General features: G+C 38.3%; 1 protein-coding gene across 1 annotated transcript in view; it reads left to right on the plus strand.

Moving 5' to 3' along the window:
* CTNNA3 (catenin alpha 3) overlaps positions 1-16,597 on the plus strand; it is a 1,729,751-nt gene that overhangs the window by 523,677 nt on the left and 1,189,477 nt on the right.

The raw sequence follows: 16,597 nt of genomic DNA on the forward strand, positions 1-16,597 counted from the left end.
CTGGAGTTGCACATTAATTTAAAGGATAAAAAGAAGACAAAGAAAAGGGCAAGTTGCTCCGGATTATGTTGGTGAATAACAAAGTTAGAATTTAGATGGTATTGGGATAAAGTCAATGCTATAGGGATCGGGGGCCATTTTTGAAGGTGTAATTTGGATCACTTTTAACCTTTTTCAAATGTGACAATGTCATAGATTTTTTGCAATTTTAGCTATCTTTCAGGAATGTTAGAAACAATGTCTGAATTTAGACAAATGCAAAAATATTTGTTTCAAGGTCCTTTTGATATCATTTCTCGTATATATATTTATTTATAATATTCTTTTTGTATATATATCTACATCCATCTATGGAGTATCTATGACTACTCTTAAATTCAAAACTTAGTTGCATTTTTAAAATAAGGAAGACATTGTCAGCTATATATTGATCATGAATATTGACTCCTTAAATAATAGAGGTAAAAAAAAGAAAAATTTATAATGGGAATATTTTGTTCATCTGCTTTATTATAATGGAATAATTCAAGAGTTATGAGGGTATATTTTGAAAATGATTAGTTACAAAGCATAAGATTTTTTAGGTGTGAGATTGAAGATTTAGGATTTTTCAGTATAAGTAATTTATGTGAATAATTCAAATGTGCTAAAATTAGTGAGTTTTAAGGCTTCTTCAACACACTTGATGTATCTCCAGACTCTTAATATTTGATGACTTTGGCTTCTGACCAAAAATCTCTTGCCTGTCAAGATATCAAAGTTGTAAAGCAGATTTTCTTAATAAGAGGAACATATTAGTAATGTCATGTCCTGCTTCTGAAGCTGGAATATCACAATTTTTAGCATATAATATATTTTTAAAGATTTTTAAAGAGAATTCATCAGTTACAAGAAACTCAGAAGATACTATTCTGTTGAAATTCCTTCTCCCCTGATCTGTAAACTATTAAAATTAGTAGTTTCATTTTATGGATAAAATATGGTAAAGTTATATATGTTTATTTTATCTATAAATTATAAAATTATAGATAAATTTACTTTATTATAGAGAAAGTTATTCTAGTCTTTTAAATACAAACATAACATGCATATGCACACACTCACCCACATACATAGGCAGGGATGGCCACGTAATTGTGCAGCCCAGTGCCCAGTGCAAAATGAAAATGTAAGGCCTGTTCAAAAACAGGGAAAAAAAGAAAGTTTTTTCCTTTTTTTTACAGTCTTGATTGACCCAAGAAATATTATTTTTATTTGCTATTTAAAGTTTGGTTGTTTGGTTCTCTAGGGTATAGGGATACTTTTAGGAGCACATAGACCCTCACAGATTTCTGTAGCCTTACCCCATAACCCCCACCCATCCTGCCTTGTACCAAGGCCCCCACCAGCAATGGAGGGTGGCAGCAATTGCTGGGTTGTGGAGCAGGTGGCTGAGGACCTGTCCCTTGAAGGCACTGGGAGGCAGGACTGCATGTTAAGTCTAGGGCGTATGCTTTATTGCCCCATCAGACTTCACTTATCTACACTAATTCAAAGGTGAAATTGTTAAGACTTTCAAAACTGTGATAGCAGAGCATTAAAAGCCAAACACAGGGCTCCTTTCTGAGCATGCTGCCTTTTGCCCAGTGGCAGGACGCTGAAGTTGCTCTTGTATGTAGTAAACATATACCATATAAAAATAATGGTGATTTTATGGCTTTCTTCAACTTTGGGTTAAAAACTGTTCATACAAAGGGTGAAGTGATGGGCACATTCTGCCCTGGGTGCAATCATTAAGAAGATGCACTGCCTCTAGAAATTTATAAAAAATAATAAAGCCAACTAAAAGTTGGTCTGCACCAGCAATTCTCAAAGTCAGTGATAATGTTTTTCATAAATTCATTTTTTCTCTAAATCCTAAATAATTGCTGTGGTTATTGTTGAGTTTTAATAATATATGTGTATGTATGATTCAAATTAACACATTTTTATGATTATCCTTTGATAAACATTATATTCTCTATGGATTTAAACAGCAGATTCAGAATAAACAATGATGACTGATTGTAAAGACAGAGAACTAGAGTTACTTTAATTCTGTTATTTTATGTGATCACTTGGAATTTTAATTTAAATTTTAAAATTATAACAATGAAACAGTGTGAATTGCAGGGGGTAATAGTTTTGTTAGGTAAATGTAAATTTCATACATGAAATATTTCATTCAATCTGAATAATAACTTTGAAATTTGTTTTCCTTCTGAAAATTGTCAGTTGCTTTAAAGAACAAATCAGGAAAATAATGATTATCACTGAAGAGTAATTTTGTTATATAGAGGAGGGGGGCATTTAAAAAGTATCTAGGTATCAAATATGCTAAGTAAGCCACTGAAAATATATATGCACTTTTGTACATTCACTGCTTTTTTTCTTAATGAGGTTTTAATCTGATGTTCAGTTTCATGGCCCATTTGTCAAGTATACAAAACTTATTTATGTTACTAATATCCTTCTGTTAGATATTTTGGTTTAAAAAAGGTAAGTTCTGTGTTAGAAGAGTGAAGTGGAAAGAGACTCTTCCATCTGTAATATCCAAATAATTGAGATCAAAGGTAAGTAGCTTTTTTTGGCTTGTCCAGATAATTATTTTAATTTTAATTTTTTAAGGGTAGACTTAATTGTAGGAATTCAAATATTTCTCACTTATTTAATTGATTAGATTGCACTACTCTTCATGCTTGATGGAGACTTTCTTCTTCCTTCCTCTCTCCCCCATGTTTCCTCTTCTCTCCTTCCGGCAAAGGAGTACAAACATCCCCTGAAATATCTCTCCCTCATGGCACTTTCCCCTTTATAACTCTCATTCCTGTTGGAATTCCTGTGTTACTTATCTGCCTTCTCCACTGGTCAGAAGCTCTAGGAGAGCGAGGGCTGTGTCCCTGGCCCTGCCACTGAGACTTTCAGGTAGCAGGTGCTCAGTAATTACTATTTGGATACAGGTAAATTGAATTAGCACTTGCTTCTTCTCAGTTTTTAAAATTAAAATGGCAATGTGCCTGAAACAATTAATTTGTAATTATTTATTATATTTATATGATAATTGTGGAGAAAATGTAGGGAGGGTTAATAGTGAGAACAGGAATACAAGAAAGAAAGAGCACAGAGGTGAGAAAGCTTGTTCTGTGGGTGATCTAAGAATATTTATATATTTCTTTTTCCCAGGGCATAATGTTAAGTACTTGTTGAGGAAGGCATTTTTCTTCAGGGAATGAAAGACTTATTGTGTGTGTGGGTAATGTCTGGTGACCTGCCCTCATGTTGGTGTAGAGGTGAGAGCAGGAGGAGTTAAGTTATACAGCGTGGTTCACAGGATCAGAAACCCATTTATATATTAACATTTTATTGATAAGTGCAGCCTATTAATAAACAAAAATATGCATTTATATCATTATGAAAAAGAACTCGAAAAGCAGTATAATAGTTCCTTTTTATATAAAAGTGCAGAATTTTAGGACTAACGTGACTATCTGACCAAGCCAATGAATACTGGAATTAAAAAGCAGGAACCAATCTAGAAAAACGGTGGGGTGGGTGTATTATCAGAACACATTTCCAGGTTTATTTTTACTCTAGGTTTCTATCACCAATAATGCTTCTCTATAACTGTTTCTTCAGCTTTAACGGAAGGGAATGTACTTTCCTGAAACTAGCTGAACTCAAAACTTTCTCAGTTGGTTCAAAAATGTTAGGACAACCCTCATACTTCAGTCCTCAGCTTCCTAGTTTAAGGAATGTTGTGTCTCATTTGGTGGGCCTGATTTGCTTTTCAGATTAGTTTGGAGCTTTTGTTACTGACCTATGTTGATCAAGTAAATGCTTAAAGATAATTCAGATGCAGTAAAGATAACCAGGAGAAGTTAAAGCGAAATCAACTCTCATCAGGATCTGTGGATCTTTTATGTGAATGTGACTTCAAGGCTTCAAATTTTGCAAGTTTATTGAGTTCAGAGCAGTTTAGTAGTGGGGAATAAATGCAGTTTATGTTTTTCTCAGACTCAGTTCACATGACCAGTTTGAGTCTAAATAACTTTACTTCCTTAAACAGATCAGCAAGTCTCGATCATTTTTTGACTGAAGCTCTAGGTTCAATAAGTTCAATGTCTTGTCGCGTTAGTAAGAAATTAGCAGGATGTGAGTCCAGATGGGTCTATAACAAATAAAACAGACAACCACCTAACCATATGATCATATATGTTTGCTCTAATATTTTCATTCTAAATATACATATATATTAGTTTAAATATACGTATGTATATATATATGTTTTCTATTGCTGCTGTAACAAATTATCACAAACTTAGTGGTTTAAAAACAACACAATAATTATTTTACAACTGTGTAAGTCAAGAGTCTGACACAAGTCTTAATGGGTTGGAAATGAAAGTGTCAGTAAGGCTGCATTCTTTTCTGGAGGCTGTAGGGAGGAATCCATTTCTTTGCCTTTTCCAGTTTCTGGAGTTCACCCACATTCCTTGGCTCAATGCCTTCTTCCTCCATCTTCAAAGACAGCAGTGTCACATTGTTCTAACCTTGCTTCTGTCCTCACATCTCTTTCTCTGACCACAGTCAGGAAAAGTTTTCCACTTTTTAGGACTCATGTGATTAGATAGGGCCCACCAATATTATTCAGGATAATCATCCCACCTTAATTACTTGTGCAAAGTTCCTTTTGCTATGTAATGTAACAGTCACAGGTTCTGGGAATTTGGATATGGGCATCTTTGGGAGGCTCATGGCCATATACCTAGTACTAGTCTTTCCTAGTCTCTTCTGTGGAATCATTATCAATCTTTACGTTTCAAATCCATTGTAGTTAGTATCCTTTACTCACTTTATGTTCTATGCCGGCAGATCTCGTCTGTTTTATTTACTGTTTTATTCCCAGTCCTAGGCACAATGCCTGGCATTTTAGAAAAGGCTAAATTGTAGTTTTGAATGAAAGAATGAATAAAATTATTACATATTGTATATAGCAAGTAATGGAGAAAAAGCTTCTCCGATATTAAATGGAATGGGTTTCAAGCATCTACTAAATTTATATAATAGACTGCCTGTTGTAATAAAAGGTCTTATTTTGCAAAGTATAGGTCTCTTCTAAAAATCGATGTGAATATTCAGCAACAAAATTTTCTCATCACAGTCTGTTCATTTGGATCTACCTCTCGCTATGGTTTGAAACAGGATTTTTATTCATTGAAAAAATATACTCCAGGGAACATTCAGAATCAGAGAAAGTTTAACTTTTGTCTTTTAAAACTTAGAAGTATATTTTTCTAAGATATTTCTGCTGATTTTGTTATGCCTCCAGGATTAGTTAGGTCTAGTCCATCTTCTCTGATGTACAACATAGTTAAGAAATTCTTCATGTAGATGGGGTGGAACAAGGAGGCTCTCTGAAGAAGGAAGGATCTTAGAGGGAAATCAGTTATTTTTAAATGGTGGTTTCTCTATAATTGGTGAAAATAGAGTTGGAGATGGGTGGCCATCACGCTTTAGTACTAAGAATCAGCAGACATGAATTTTTTCTGGGGGTGGGTTGAAATCATGTCGATGTTAACTTTGGATGTGTTGTTAAAGAGAGAGGATCTTCAGGTGATGTAGAATTATTATTGAAGATAACACTCAGCTTGGTATTTTACTATAGGGGGATGTTAGAGGGCTGAAGGAGAGATGGCATTGCTAGAGTAAATGAGTCAGGCCTGGACTGCATGAAAGGACCAATTTGCATTTGTAGACCTCACTTGCCCAATATTATCTTTTGGTGTTTTATGTGAAAGCATATTGTTGGTTCTCATTATAAATTTGTTGAGTGAATAAAAAACAAATGGATTGGCTTTTGTCATTCAGAGACCAATTTCATTTGTTTGTCTTAGGTTTAATGCGTTCCCAGTCTTGGGGAATTATAAAGATTCAATGGAGACAACAAAGAGATGTTATGGGGTTTTTCTTGCATATAAGACCTCCACCTCTCTCTTGAAAATCCATTTTGAAATTAATTTCAGCCTTATTTCTCATGATGTTGGGCTGAAGCAGTTAGGATGATCTATATGCAAATGACTATTCAAATACTAGAGACAGGTTAGAATTAAAATTCTAAAAATGTACAGGCAGCTTCCAAATCTATTTCCTTTTCTCCGTTTCTTTGTTCATTCATTTGTTCCTTCCTTCCTTCATGGACTGCATATTAGAACTGATCCATTATTGGATCAGGTACACTGTATTAGACGCTTTACATTTTTATATTCTTAAATTTATCAATTACACCATAGTGGTGGCTGATGTTTGAGTGGTTGATTATGTTGGAGACCATGTGTTTTAGTTTATAGATCTGAATTTTACAGCCTCAGTTAATGAAGAAGTAAGAGGAGGAAGATAAGTAAATAGTATCCAGTACAGGTTTGTACAATATTAGATATGCCAAAATCAGAGAGATGAACCAAACTCAGATTAGAACATAAGATCGAGAATCTAAAAAAGAATGGATATATGTATATGTATAACTGAGTCACTTCGCTGTACACCTGAAACAAACACAACATTGTAAATCAACTCTACTCCAGTAAAAATTTTTTAAAAAAGAACATGAGATTGAAATCCAAGAACATATAAAGGAATTATCAAAATCAAGGAGACTGGAGACAGATTTTGAAGCTGGGATATAGGAACCAAGAATTCAACAATTAGGGAGCTGAGAGAAATAATAAATGGTGGGGGGTCTGGTTAAATGGGGAAAAATTGGTTTTTTCTTCCTTGTTTTCTTTTCTGTGCCTGTTTTAAGGACTAGATAGTGGGCATGTATCTAGTCTATGAACTGTTTTGGAAATAAGGTGGTAAAATACTATTGTTTCAGCTGCTTTGGGGTCTAATCTTATTCCTCTCCTAAAGGTTCCTGAGTTCCTTGGAGGACTGATTATTAAATAATTACTCTGAGTCTTTCTTAACAAGCTAAATCTTGCTAATAATGATCACTTTGGGATTTAAAAGGCGCTTATGCAGTGCTCACCGGGGAAAAGGAGGCATCTAGATTCCTCTTTTGAGGGAATGAATCTTTTCACGGATCTCTTATTTGTGATCTAATGTTCTAATTTGTGATCTAATGTTCCAATTTCTCTTAAAAGTAAAAGTCAATCGAGAGAGCCCTACAGAGATGCAGGCTACATGATTACATGATTACTGAATTAATAAGAAAAGCCAAAATAACAAAGGTAGGCAGCTATAATTATTTTTAAAAAGGGGAGGGGGTACTAGCTGGATAGAACCAGAACACAGGAGGAGAAAAAGGTAATTTGTGTAAAATAAAAATAACTAGAAATTAATAGCGGATATCCTAAAGTGGCAAGACAGAGTCTGTGCAGAGAACAATAACAGGTGAAAGTCCGTAAAGGTTATATCCTCTAGGCCAGAGAATCTGAAGGCTGAGAGTCTTTTGTTTTCATCTTTTGCCTTCCAGCAGAGACAGTCATGATTTCTAATATTTGTGGGGCACGTTAGTCATTCACCTTGTGGATTGTTTCAACTGGCCCTTTCCCAAGAAATGGATTCCTTTACCCCCCAGAGTTCAGGCACTGCTCATATAGTTCTCAAAAGTTTCTGCTATGTTTTTTTTTTTTTAAACATTGGACTTTACTCAGAGTTCTTTGTTACATAAAAAGAGAAATAGGTTAAATGATAGAAATGACAGGAATAAAGTAGGAAGCAAGAGTCCTGGCATGCAGCGTTAGTTCAAACTTGGACAAAAAATAAGGGTCCTGAGCCTACTATAGTTCATAGCTAGGAGATGATATTACAATGAAGAGAAAGATTGCTATCTTAGATCAGGTACTCTGGAGATAAAGGTTAGCATGAAGGTTTATTGGAGTTTTCTCTTGGGAGTGACACATGTGAGGAAGTGAAGAAGGCAGGATTGGGCAGAGGGAGAAGGTGACTTGCAATAGAAGTCTCAGCCATCCCATGGGTAGCCCTGGAGCTGGGCTGGCACTTCAGTTGTCCCAAACTGAGACAGGGAAGCATCTTTTTATCCTTACAGCTGTTAGTCGTTACCTGTGGGAGCAGTGTAACCTTGGATGAGGTGGTTCCCTGCAGCTGAGAGCCAGTTCCTGGAGAGGGACAGAGTTGTGAGCCATCAGAAGCTGATATTTCTAGCTGAAAATGGGATCTGAGTGAAGCACCACAGAATCCACTCTAACAGTTAATTGAAAAAATAAAAAGTTTTTTTTTGGTAGGCCTTGAACAATGGGATATTATCCTGTGCTAGCTACTATGGGCAGTATATTCGACCTTCTGTAGTATTTAATTTGCTATTGATAATGTTCAGAAAATTATTAGGGTAGTCATATAATTTGTCATTCAAATCAGGATACTTTTGAGAGATGGAGGTGAGACAAAATAATTAACAGACCTTAGTTGATATACAAAAGGCATAAGTCAGGACTGTTCCAAGCAGACCGAGATATATGGTCACCTAGAAACTGCATGACTGTATATAAATTATAGGTAGGATAATACTTATGAAGGATTTTAAGAGGAATTTAACATATTTGTTGACAGATTTTGTATTGACCACTAAATATAGTTAAAATGTGAAGTTTGAGTTAAAATTGTATTAGTGTGGTTGCAATTTCTAGTCACATAATTTTTCTAGAGACACTGTGCTAAGAACTGGTGATTTCAGAGTCTGAACAATCTCAGTCTTAGTTGTCAAGGGGAATCAGACAAATAAATAAGTGATATAGAGCACAATAAGAGCTGTAATGGTGGTCAGTGCTAAGTAAAATAATAGGGCCAAGTAGGAAGTGGTTAACTACCTTGGGGTTGAACAGGGAAGGTTATCACAGCGGAGAAAGCTCTTATGCTGGCTTTTGACGCATGGGAAGGTGGGAATTCCAGAAGCGGGTAACAGCCTGTGCAAAGACACAGAAGCAGGGATCAGCATAGTGCAGTTGGTGTGGGGAATATAAACACTGCAGTTTGAATGAAATGAAGAGGAAAGAAGGAAAAGTGGGATATGAGACTAAGTACTAGCCATTAATTTACAAATAGGCTTCTTTCAAATATTTGATTTTTCTTTGCTTTTGAAACAGGCCAATTTTCCATTTAAACCTGTCTTTCTTTAATGCAAATCAATTATGAGTCACTGATAATATCACCTTGTCAGGTTTTTCTTTATAGATCAATTTCCATTTGTGATATTGTGATTTATAATAAGAAATATATATTTGGTCTTTGTCCTGTTTCTGGCACAGAGCTTCTAAAACCCTTGGAATTTTCTAAGTGATGAGAGTAGTAAAGATGTCTTTTGTTATGTTTGAGGTAACATTTGGACCTAAGGATGGGGCCTAGTTGCCAGGAGAACCAACCATATAATTAGAGGATTGGACCTTTCAGTCCCACCTTCCAGAACCCCAGGGAAGGGAGAGGCGCTGGAGGTTGAGTTCAATCACCAGTAGTCAATGATTTATTCAGTGATGCCTATGTAATGAAGCCTCCATAAAAACCTGAAAGGACAGGGTTCAGAGAGCTTCTGGATTGATGAGGATGTGGGGAGTCAGGAATAGTGGCGCACCTGGAGGGGCATGGACGCTCTTCCCACATACCTTGCCCTGTGCATCTCTTCCATACGGCTGTTCTTGAGTTACAGCCTTTTATGATAAACTGGTAATCTAGTAAGTAATAGTTTCTCTGAGTCTGTGAGTGGCTCTAGCAAATTAATTGAACCTGAGGAGGGGGTAGTGGGAACCTGTGATTTATAGCCAGTTGGTCAGAAGCATAGGTAACAATCTGAACTTGTGACTGGCATTTGAAGTGGGGTGACGTGGGAGAGGCAGTTTTGTAGGACTGAACCCTTACCTGTGGAATGTGATGCTATCTCGAGGTAGATAGTGTCAGAACTGAGTTGAACTGTAGGACAGCCAGCTGGTGTTCTGAGAATTGCTTGGATTCCCACCCCACCCTCTGTGCCCCGCCATACCCTGCCACACTGGAATTTGTACTAGAACCTTTTATTATTGAAACATATTCAATATTTCTTAATGAATTTGTAGGCAGGCTCTGAATAAAAAGTTATCATACCATTATAAGTTTAGGTTCAAAGGCCAGCTTGTAGCTTTATTTCTGTGCTAAAGTAGGTTTAGCAGGATCAGACACAGGTGAGCAACTTGTGTAGTTGATTTGCCTGGCTATTGACTACACTTAATAATTAATTGGAGAAGACTGTTAGTGATTTACAAATTGCCCCACACTATTTGGGTCCTTTTTTTTAAATCAGAAATTTTAATATGTTTTAAAGTCTAGTAACCATAATGAAAGAGTTTATTGAATTTTGACATGACTTTATTTGCTTGTTTTCTTCTGGGAGATAAATTGAAACTAGATTTGCCTTAATGTGTTCCTTAGAGATAACTATCACAGTTTATCTGAGAAACTCAACTAAGGTTGTTGACTGACAAAACTTTATTACTCCAAGAATTGTTTGCTTTTATGTCCCAGAGTAGCTTTTAAGTATTTTAGTTTGATATTCCTATAAACTTGAAGTAAATCTCTAGTTGTCCTAGTGGATTTAGATTATGAATATGATTCAGCGTGAGGGCAAGGTACCTCATTTGCAAAATACTTTTCTTTCATTTACATATGGCAAGGATATATCTGTAAGGATTTTTATCTCCCTGTAAAAAGTTGATTCCTGTCTATGGTAGGCAGAATAATGGCCCCCAGCGGACGTCTGTGCTCATCCTTGGAACTCATGCATACTTTACACGGTAGAAGGGATTTTGCAGATGTGATTCAGTACAGGGTTTTGTGATGGAGTGATTTTCCTGGATTAAATGGGTGGGCTCAATCTAATCAATTAAGCTTTTAAAACCAGAGAACCTTCCTTGGCTGGATCAGAGAAAGATGTGATGGAAAAAGGAGAGATTCAAAGCATGAGAGTCAATATGCCATTGCTGGCTGTATGGTCAGGCCACTCAAGATGGCTGTTCTCTTGCTCTCTGTACATCCCCTTCCCGACCAGTGCCTGCTTCACCTATATCTTATCCACCTGACTGACCTTCCTACATACTTATTCCAGGCCCCAGCTAGTGATTGTTCTTATCAAAGTGGTGGTGAGGGGTGTGCCTCTCTGCTGCTTTCCCTGGTAATTAATGAGCCCACCTGACATCAATTCCCCTATAACTGGCAATCCGCCCTTCCCCCCACCCTCCCGCAGTGAAGACTGATGCCATGTCTTGCTGGCTGTCTGCTGCACATGGTGGGGTGTCGCTCCAGGACCTTGCTTCAGACAGGTAAGCTCCCCTATCCATTAAACTATTGACGTTTCTGTTGCTGACTCCCGGCTCTTTCTTTGGTCTTGAAGCTGGGCAAGTACAGGGCTTGTAGGCCTGTGGGGTGCAGCCCAACAATTAGCAGAGTCATAGAATAGACGGAGGAAACTCCTGTGAGCACCGAGACGTGGGGAAATACAGGACGGGGAATGGAAAGTTACAGGGGCCTCCACTAACATGTGGGGCCCGAAAGTTGCAAGTGTAATCTCGGCGTGGCTGGCCACTAACATGTGGGGCTCCGAAGTTGCAGGGGTAATCCTGAAAGTTGCAGGGAAATCTGGGGTGGCTATCTCATGGGGGGCCTTGTGGTGGCTGTCCTTGATGAATGGGGCTGCCCAGAGATCTGGAGAACAGTGGCCTGTAACGGCTCTGCTGTGGTATCAAAATGAGCCTTCTGTAATTGGTTAAGCTAGCTTTCTAAAGGAATTGTGCTTTTGAGATGTAAATCATCTACCTGGCCTCTCTGGACTTTAATCTTCCTTGATCTCTAGAAGTATAGGAGAAAAAAGAGCTTTTAGGTAAACTCTATAGAAATAATTATGTTTTGGGAATGTCTATCTAAAGTAGTCCCTCCATATTTTGGTAACTTGAAACTAAAGTTGAAAGAAGAGAATTCATGGGTCATTTCAAATAGGATAAAATATTGGAACATTAATTGCTGGGAGGGTCTAAGTTTATCTACCTCTACCTGCTTAAGAGAGGAAGACTAAAGCATTGTTTTCCAATCAGGAAATGCACAATTACTTGCTTCTTGGTTTTTGCCAGAGATTGATGTTTTCAAGGGTTAAGATTATAATCAGTCATAATTCTTGTCACCAAGTTTCTTTATTGATTACATTGTGATCAGGTGTTTAACTGTGCCTTTTAAAGTTTTTGTCATTTATAGACAGTTTTAAAGTTTTTGTCATTTATAGACACAGTGTTTAACTGTGCCTTTTAAAGTTTTTGTCATTTATAGACAGTTATTGTTTTATTCTGATGCTTTTGCAAAAGTGCTTCATCTTCAAGAAGATTCATAGGAAGGACTTTTTGAGAAGTATAGGTCTCTGATAAATTTCAGATTATAATACTGAACTGGGTAAGAAATTAAAGAATCCTAATGGATAACCTGAAGGCTTCATAAAAAGTTAACAAAAGGATTGGTTACTGAGTGAACTGGTGGATATGGTTATCATGTTTATGGGGTTTGTCTGGAATGTCACTGGTTTTGATCTGTTTTCCAGGTACAGGGAAGCCCTTCTGCTCAAGTTAGTTATGACACACAGCAATTCGGTAAACTACACCTGTGGGTAGAATTGAAGCATTTTTTTCTTTTCTCTCTTCCTGGTTCCTCCAGAAATTGGAGACTCTTGGGCTCTGAGCAGCCTTAGCAGGTGAATGGGAAAGACTGTCTCCTGTCATGTGCAGGAATCTCGATGTTTCGGGGACCTCTAGAGGAGAGAAATCCACTGGGGTGGGGCCTGATAGCAGGCCTTTAGCATGGCTTTCCCATCCTTGAGAGGCCTTTTGAGAATTCAGTCTGACACTCCTGAGGAGTTCCACCACGGTCAGTTTGGAGACCGTGTATGGTCAATTGACCAGACTTGTTTTGCAGGCAAATTAGTCTTGATTTGACTTGTTTGGTGGAGATGAGGGTAATTTTAGAGAGAACAATATTATGTTTTAGTGGATGTTACATTCTAGTTCAATTAATTGAGGTCTGTATTTATGAAAGTTACTGTGTTAGCCATACTTTTGCCCTCATATTCTGGGTCGAAAGAAAATTATCTAGTGAAATGGTCACAGAGTATAATGACTCATGAAATGTCACACTGCTGGCTTTAAGTCCGCTGCTAAAAGCACACGTACTATGCTTGTATGACAATTGGGTATAAGTGATGAAATGTATAGCCTATAAAGTGTTTCCCCATTAATATACCTCTCAGCATATTCACAAGATCTGAGTAGTTTTCCCCCAATGTGAATGACTAGGCAAATGTAAAGGAGGCCTAGCCCTGAGGGACATGATCTGAACCTGGGGTAGGGGCCAGCACCGCAGAATTGATGGATGGATATTTTGATCATCAATGCTTTTCTATTGAACGATTTGCAGTCAAAAGGGGAAATGATGGGAAAATCTGCATATACTGAAGTATGGGGAAGTCATTCTGGCTTATACATGGTTTAACTTAAACTTGACTGACCAGAGCAGCCTGTTTTGTAGCCTTTCAGAAATGCATTGTACATATGCTTTGGCCATTAAGGAAGGGAATGCATTTGAAAGTCAAAATGGAGTAGCTCTAGTTCGGACATCCAAGGTAAAACTAGGTGGCCATTGTATATGTGATTTTGGACATGTTCTTGTATTACGGAAAACTTGAGTTTTCTGAAACTGCGCTGCAGGCCAGGACAGAAACCACAGGCGGGTGTGGTGTGATCTCTGAACGTGGTTACCGCTTGTATTTTGCTTAACTGTCACGATCTCCCCTGTGTAGTGCCTATTAGTTGTCTTGCGTTTCCTCCCTATGAGGGAGGAAATCTATTTGAGGACTGAGCTGCAACACTGGCCTCACTGTGAAATGCGTCTAATTGCTGCGTCTACAGCGAGATGCTGTGCTCACCTCCTCTGAACCTCCATGAGAAATCAACCCGGCTAATGTGACTAGGCGGGGACTACTGACAATGGGGGGAAAGGAGTCACCATCTTCCAGTCCCATATGCTAATATGTCAGAAGGACCCCCCATTGGTAAATGGTGCTGTACAACCGCCTGCCCATGAGCCCCCTGGGCTATGCTGTGTGGAGTGGAATAGGCTGGCTTCTGGACACACAAGTCCAACTAATGGGACTAACTTTGTTGTTTGGAGAGACCTAATGGGTTCACCCCTAATGTCACTCAACATAACATGGGGTGGCAGACCTGTACTGTGACTGCTGAGTCATGACTAGGCCAGGGCCTGCCCCTCCTTGGGGGTGGCTCTGGGTTTGTGAAATCAGGGATGGCCTGTCTGTATTTGTGGTATATGGTGGCAGTGTCCCTCTACATACCCGACCCCAGGGATATTGTGGGAGAGGAGCCGACCAAGATTGTAAGGGTCGTGCAGGGCATGTAGGGGTGGAGTGTGTGGTCACGCCACTCAAGATGGCTGTTCTCTTGCTCTCTGTACATCCCCTGCCTGACCAGTGCCTGCTTCACCTATATCTTACCCACATGACTGACCTTCCAGGTGAAATAAACTCTAGTTTAACATACTTCCAGGCCCCAGCTAGTGATTGTTCTTATCAAAGGGGCGGTGAGGCATGTGCCCCTCTGCTGGTAATGAGCCCCTCTGACATCAATTCCCCTATAAGTGGGAACCTCCCCTTCCCCCGGGAGTGAAGACTGCTGCCATATCCTGCGCCGCACACAGTGGGGTGTCGCTCCAGGACCTTGTTTCAGATGGGTGAGCTCCGCCATCCATTAAACTATTGGTGACTCTATTGCTGACTCCCGGCTCTTTCTTTGGTCTTGAAGCTGGGCAAGCACAGGGCTTGTAGGCCTGTGGGGTGCAGCCCAACACTGGTTTTAAAGTTGGAGGAAGGGGGACATGAGCCAAGGGTGGCTTCTAAACCTGGGAATGGCCCTCAGCTGACATCTAGCAAAAAACAGGGATCTGAGTCTTACAGTTGTAAGGAACTGCATCTTCCAATAACCCAAATGGTCAAGTAAGCAGATTCTCCACTAGAGCCTCCTGAAAGGAATATGGCCTTGCTGACACCTTGATTTTAGTCCAGTTTTATACTTCTGACTTATGTAACTGTAAGGTAATAAGTTGGTGTTAAGTCACTAAATTTGAGGTAATTTGTTATAGCAGCAATAGAAAATTAATACATGATCAGGGGTCATATAGAGATACTATGTGAGCAACTTTGAAATCTTATGTGAAACGAATTGCTGCCATTATATACTAAACATATAGGTATATTAAATATGAACCGTGTATAAATCTCAGGAAAGGAAATCAGTTTCATAGAAACACCAAAATACTGATTTTGAATGTGCTTGTGTATCTCACATACACAAGCATGTGTTTGTGAGAAGTAATTAAATTTAGCATGAAGTAATTAAAATGCCTGAAAATCATTTAATGGTGTAAACACCATGAACTGCTGTGGTGCTACACAATGGAAAATATGATTTAGTTTATTTTCTGAGCCAGTGCTTTCAATGGAAATATTATGCAAACTAGAATAATATGTGAATCCAATATAATTAAAAACTTTCTAGTAGCCACGTAAGTAAAAGAAACAGGTGAAATTAATTTGAATAATGTAGCTTTAGTTCAGTATATGCCAAATATCATTTCAACATATAATCAACATAAATATTATCAGTGAGATAGTTTACATTCCTTTTTAGTACTAAATCCTTGAAATCTGGTATGTATTTTATATTGATAGTACATCTGGATTAGCCACACTTTAAGTGTTCAGTAGCCACATGTGGCTGAGATATTAGACAGAACAGCTCTATACAGAAAAGTCTTCTCCACTACAGAGTTTCTGATACTTAACCACCTCCATGTTTCTGCAGCTTTAATAATGCTACTACTGTTAGGAAAGGTAACAAGAAAAAAGACACAGAACACTTAGGGAGACTAAGAGCTACCGCACCATGCTGTCATTTCTGTGTTAACCAGTAAAGTAGGCAACTGGCATTTTATAGTAGCATATTGAAGAAAAACAAAACTTTCCATATGTGGTAGATTATATTTTCCCAAAATGGACACAATAGTATCTCCCATTTTGCATATTCTGTGGTATGACTTTGTCTTTCCTCCATCATTAGTTGGAGTTTAATACCCTTCTTCTTGAAACTGGGCTTACCTTAATGACATGACCAATTAAATGTGACAGAAATAATGTTCTGGAACTTCTGAGGCTATGTCACAAAAAGCCTTGCCTTTCAGAGTCCAACTAAGCCTCTTGGAATGCTCAATCTTGGAAACTCCATCTCAGAATGCAGTTGCTATACTATAGGAAGCCCAGCCCACCTGGAGAGGTCACAACCAGGTAGGCGATCTGGTCGATAGCCTCAGCTGAGTTCCCAGATCAACAGCCAGTCCTGTGACTGTGCCATCTTGGATGTCTAGCCCATTCAGACCTTCCTATGGCTGCAGCTGCAGCTGAACCTTGACTGCAGCTGCATTGAGACCTGATATGTGAAATCCTGGCCAAGCCCAGTCAAACCTCAGAACCATGAGAGAGAATAAAAAGTTGTTG

This window comes from Balaenoptera musculus, chromosome 16 (assembly GCF_009873245.2).
Source record: "Balaenoptera musculus isolate JJ_BM4_2016_0621 chromosome 16, mBalMus1.pri.v3, whole genome shotgun sequence".
NCBI classification, from domain to species: domain Eukaryota; kingdom Metazoa; phylum Chordata; class Mammalia; order Artiodactyla; family Balaenopteridae; genus Balaenoptera; species Balaenoptera musculus.